The sequence below is a fragment of the Momordica charantia genome (assembly GCF_013281855.1).
Source record: "Momordica charantia cultivar OHB3-1 chromosome 7 unlocalized genomic scaffold, Mcharantia_2.0 BLBB01000007.1, whole genome shotgun sequence".
In the NCBI taxonomy this organism is placed as follows: Eukaryota; Viridiplantae; Streptophyta; class Magnoliopsida; order Cucurbitales; family Cucurbitaceae; genus Momordica; species Momordica charantia.
Window position 1 is genome coordinate 1,052,581 of NW_028275165.1, and position 6,110 is coordinate 1,058,690.

Genomic DNA, 6,110 nt, shown 5'->3' on the forward strand with positions numbered 1-6,110 from the left:
TATTTTTTATTCCGTCTCTCTTCTTTTACTATTCATCTTCTTCTACCATCCACTATCATTTCCTGCTGTCGTCGTCGACCACCATCGTCCGCTGTCGCCATCGACCATTATTGTTGTCCACTGGAGAGAGGGAAGAGCTCCTCTCTCCTTCATTCCAGATTTGGAACCGGGGAGAGAGGGAGGAGCTTTCCCTCTCTCCAGTGGGCAGCAACAGCAGCACGATCCTTTGGCCTTTCTGCCCCTATATCTGGGATGTATCTGCACTGTTCCCATACCCGTACATACGCAAGGGGTCTCTCTCTCCAGTGGGCAGCAACATCGGCAAGACGGTCCTTTGGCCTTTTTGCCCCTATATCTGGGAGGTATGCGCGCTGTTCCCATACCTGTACATATGCAAGGGGTCCCTCCCTCCAGTGGGCAGCAACAGCGGCACGACGGTCCTTTGGCCTTTCTGCCCCTATATCTGGGAGGTATGTGCACTGTTCCCATACTCGTACATACGCAAGGGATCAATCGCTTGGTGGAGTTGCGTTCCATGTGAATTGAACTCAAGCCACCCAAGCTATCCATTGGAGCCCCACAATAATTTAATGTTTACAAAATCAAATTTTGAACATTAAATCATTTACATTTAAATAAAAAATTAATTATAATAAATATAAATGCCATAAATAAGGGCAAATTTGACATTTGAGAAAAGTTTTAAATCAAGGAATTTGTAAACATGAGACATATTCAGTTCAATTTTTTGCCTATTAATTTCATGATTTTCAAAAGTGGGGGATCAAACTTAGAATTCACAACCTCTTAGTTTGAGATATATGTCAATTATCACTAAGCTATGCTCGCTTTGACGTTAAATATATCTGCCTCTTATAAAGAACATTAAAAGTTTTAATTACTCACTCTAAATTTGTGATCTAATAGATTTATGTGGTTTGATGTTCTCAGAGTTTGAAGTTAAAATAATTTATTTACCCTTTCACTAATTTCTTTATTCTTTCCAATTAAATTATAATTAATTAATTAATTTCAATTGGTGTTGGTGATTTTATTATTTAAGAATAAAATAATACGATAAATTTGGATTAACATGGTGTAATGCTAATGATTTCTTATTTTTAAACATGATAAAATGATTAATGATTTCTTATTTATAGTTGATTAATTAAAATTTTACACCGACAAATCAATAACTTATCATACTAAGAATTTACTTGCTCAAATTGAAAATATTATTGGCTATATCTTCAAATATTTTATTTGATTCTTTCTCAAGGAAAAAAAAAACTATTTTATTTTATTTTTGACTTTTTTTCCCAATCTTCATTTTTAATATAGCATTGATTCATTATACTACCCTAATTGAAAATTCACATGTAGCCTCAATAATTTGTGATGCCACTAGATCCAAGTTATATCAATCGATATGCTTCTATATTAGCGTTCCTTTTCTAAGCTAAGTCAATTTCGGACCACTAAAACTTATAACTAATGAGAAGGTCCCATAAAATACAGAGCGAAGTCATATATATGGTCACATTCCTTGTATTATAAAAAAGATACCTAACAGATGAGCTAGACACAGAAGAGCGACCAACTTTGGAACGATACTCTGCTGAATTGTGGGGGCAATATAGGTTGTTGATTAATTGCATACAACTGAGACTATTCAGCATAAAGTATTTTAAACTTTAGTTGAAATGACAAACCACAAATATTTAGGTCATGCTACAACTAATATTTAGCTCATGCTACAACTAAAGAACAAAAATTTTCATTTGAAGATTCATAAAGAGAGAAAACAAAGAAAAAAATGGGGAAGGAAGTGAATCCCAAAAATTAAATGGACATAATCCAATATATTTAATTAAAAATTAATTTATCTTACCCTCTGCCCAAGTTATATATTTAGTATATACTTTCATTAACCAAGTTATACTAAAAAAAAAAATTGAGATCTTTCCCTTTTCTTGAAAAATATCTATTTCAAATCGGACAACTATGAGATTATGACTGTTTTTTCTTGGAACGTTGATAGAAATATCAAGATAAGTACCGATAAAACATCAATGTCGATGAATATTTTAAAAAAAATTATAAAAGTAAACAAATCTATAACAAATATTTAAATTAATAAATAAGAATTTCACTCTTTTTAAATATCTTTTAAGTTTATTAATATTAATATTAGGTCATACTAGCAATATTTTGTTGATACACTTTTTAAATATTTTGTCAATTTTTTTAAAATACAGTAAAAATATCAATTCATCATTTATATGGATGCTCTCATCCAATATCCAGATCATAATTTGTACATTTGGAAGCAATAACTTAAAAAGAAAATAAGGAAAACGACAAATGTTGGCCCTTTTTAGTTGTCTTGGTCTTTGTTCTTTGAAGAGTGTTTGTTTCATTCAATTATCAATTTGTGCTATACTATGCGTGGTTGTCGTTCTTTCGATAATTTTGAATATATCATAAAATTTTCACTTTTACTTCGACAAGATAGTAATATCTTCAAAGGACGAAGCATGTGATGGTGAGGGTCACATCACAGTGCAATAATTTATTCTCTCTCCCAAGATTTCAGAGGCAGTGCAATCTCGATTTTATAAAAATATATTAAGTCTCGATTTATAAGTGATATTTTGTTGATATCTTTAATATTAATTTTTAATTTTACAATAGAGAATGTCGATTCACGCTTTAGGTGGATGTGAACTCGTGGACATGTAGAAATGTCGATGAAAGTGGATGAAAATTTAATCTATGCTCTCCCCTAATTTATCCTCTTCGCTGAAAAAATGAAAATATTAACAAGTTGAACAAAAAAGTAAAAATATGTAATAATAGGAGTGACAATATAATAATTCTTAGAACGATAGATTCGGTAATTTTCATACAATATTGAGATTTCAACTCTCTATTTTGTGACCGAATAATTATTCTCTTATTTAATTTTTTATGACCATGAAATCATTGGTTTCACTCATTTTTAAACCGTGGGATTCAAACATTTGACATTTTTTATCAAAGATATCTTAACAAGTTGAGTTATGTTCAGATGGGTAAATAGTCGTATTTAAATAAATAAATAAATATATATATATATATATAGCTAATTCATATATTTTATTTTTTTAGATTTTTTTAATTTGTCTGTTTTGCACTTACTCGATATTAAATATTAATTATTTCAAATATGGTATTAATTAGGTCAATTATTAATTTCATTTTGAATATTTAATTTCTTAATTTTTTATTTAAAAACTATATTATTATAAATTTTTTTAGTACAATATGTGGAGGTAGGGGATCGAACTCACAACCTCTTAATTGAAAATATATGCCAATTTTCGCTCAACTATGCTCACTTTGATATTTTAAACATAATAACCAACGGTGGAAAGTTATTAATGGAGGAAGTTATAAGTTGATTGTCAATAAAATGTCTATATTAAATAGCTATGCACATTATACATATATTTTAATGTACAATATATAATTAAATTATTAGTCCCTGTTGGATAAGTACATTACAAATATATTTGAATATACATCAACATATATCTAGTTACTTCAATCTTATTAGCTTCTTTACCCATTTATTATATTTAAATATAAATTATAAAAGAGAATTTGTTTGTAAGTGTTGAATGTCGGAACAAAGGAGAATTAAATGAAAAATAATATTGTGCCGTGGATGAAGTCACTGTCCTGAAAGGAACTACGGTACGACCATGGTGCTATATCGTATGCTTGCCGATTGTTCCCAAAGTTAACAGAACTTCGAAACCAGGCGTGTACTCGCTGCGGTCAAATAGAGCAGATAAATGTGTTCAGAAAAATTTTCTTACTCTGTTGTAAAACAAAAACAAGTCTTAATTTATAAAGAAACGAGATGCTATTTTTTATGCTTTAAAAAATAGTAAACTAAATTTATTAAGTTTGAAAATAGTTTACAAATCAATCATTGCCAACCTTGAATATGTACATTATAAATATACTTTAACTAATGTTGAATATGTACATTATAAATATATGTTAACATACATTTTTTATATATACTATAATAGTGACACTTAAAAAAAAAAGAAAAAAAATTCAAAACCATTTAAGGCACATTATTTCTAAACCCATCGAGAAAATTTGTTGTTTTTTTCTATTCACAATTTAATTATTTTTAAAAACATTTATGATTATCATTGACATTTTTTTAATTTGAACTTTTTTAATTTATATTTTTCAAATGTAAAAAACGAGATATATAAAAAGAGTTGTTTTTTTTTCTTTTTCATTTTTATGATACGAAATCACGAAAGTATGTAAAAAGGAGTGTCTTTTTTCCCCCTCTTTCAACAATAATATAAAGTGGGTTTTAATGAGCTAGTGCCTATTTTCATAAAGGAAAAAAAAGCATGGTTATTTTTTTTAAAAGAGGTAAAATATTTTTTGAAAAAAAGTAAAAAAGTGATTATTCATGCTTGGTAGCTTGAAAAAGTTTGGTGTTGTCAAAGGACAATTATAATGTAAACAACAAAAAGTACCTTAAACTTTAGCAAAGGGACTACCAATGAACTTTTTGGGGAAGGAAAGTATCTCAATGTTTTTTCTTCAAATTAAAATTCGTAACTAGTTCAATTCATGGACATTTATGTCGTGTCTAATAAATTACTGGATATTCAATTTTGTGGCAAATAGGTTCTTAAAGTTTGAAAGAGTGTCTAACAGGTCTCTTAATTTTCAATTTAGTATCTAATAAACCTTTGAACTGTCAATTCATTTGTATCTAATAGGCTATTGACATATTCGACGTGTTTTTAAAATTAAGAGATTCATTAGACACAAAATTTGAATATTATATGTCTAATTGGACCTTGACCTTTAAACTTTCTAACTAATAGTTTCATTATTTTTTATTAAAAAAAAACATCTTACCGGATGTATTATATAGAAAATTAAAAGTTCAAAGACCTATTAAATCAATAAATAATAAGTTTAGCTCCTAAATTTTTTAAGTTGTGTGTATTCGGTTTACACATATAGTTTAAATTTTTTTCAATAAGCCTCAAAACTTTTAATTTGTAATTTTTTTAATATTAATTAGGTTACTTTAAAAATGCTTGCTAAGTATATTTATTGTAGTGTTTATGGGTTATGCAAAAACTTATAAATTTAAACTTATTAGAAGTCATAAACTTTGGCCTAGAAAAATTATGTTAGAGAGAGGGAAAAAAATTAATTCATGAAATACCATACATGATCTGCTAAAGATTCAAATCAATGACTCATGAAAAAGGGCAATGGTTCCTAACTGCTTGAGCTTTGGATAATTTTTCTCTTGATTAATTTTGGAATAATTTATTAAAAAAATTAATGGACAGAATCAAACAATCAAATAGATTAGTTTAAAATTAATTCTCTTGCCATCTTTCAAACAAAAAATGTGAAAAGATAATTAAATAACCATGAGATCATCAAAATGATTTTTTTATGAATGTTGTGGGGCTGATTATCCCCTGCCACGTGTCAACATCGTAAAGATATTTTAGTTGAAAGATGCTTTCAATTATAATAATTTGTGCAAGTTCTTTCAGGTCGGGTATCATTAGCCCAACTGAGCTGTTCATCACTTATTAGTAGCTGACCTTAATGGTTAGAGCCGACCTGAGTTAGCATGTTTGTAGAAGTGTTGAACAATGCACTAAGTCCGACAACACATCGCGTTTTACGGATGGTCGGATGATCGTTAGTCCTATATGTCGAGACCCCTATCGGATTACATCCCTATAAATAGGGATGTCTACCCTCTATGCAAGGGACGCAAATCCATTTGCATTGAGAGAGTTAGATCGGATAAAAACTAACTTACTCATAACAGTGCTAATCTTGTTTTGCAGGTTCTTCGGAGGATAAGGAAGATCATCCCGTACGCTCCGACCTACGTGGCTTCCGAATTTGGTCAATTTTTGGATGAAACAAATGTATCACTTGATCAGAACAAGAATTTATTGTACTCGGGAAAAAAAAAGAATTTACTTTCATGGTAAAAAAATTTCTTGTCGTAAATGTTAATATAAATGTATAATTGGGCCCAATGGAAT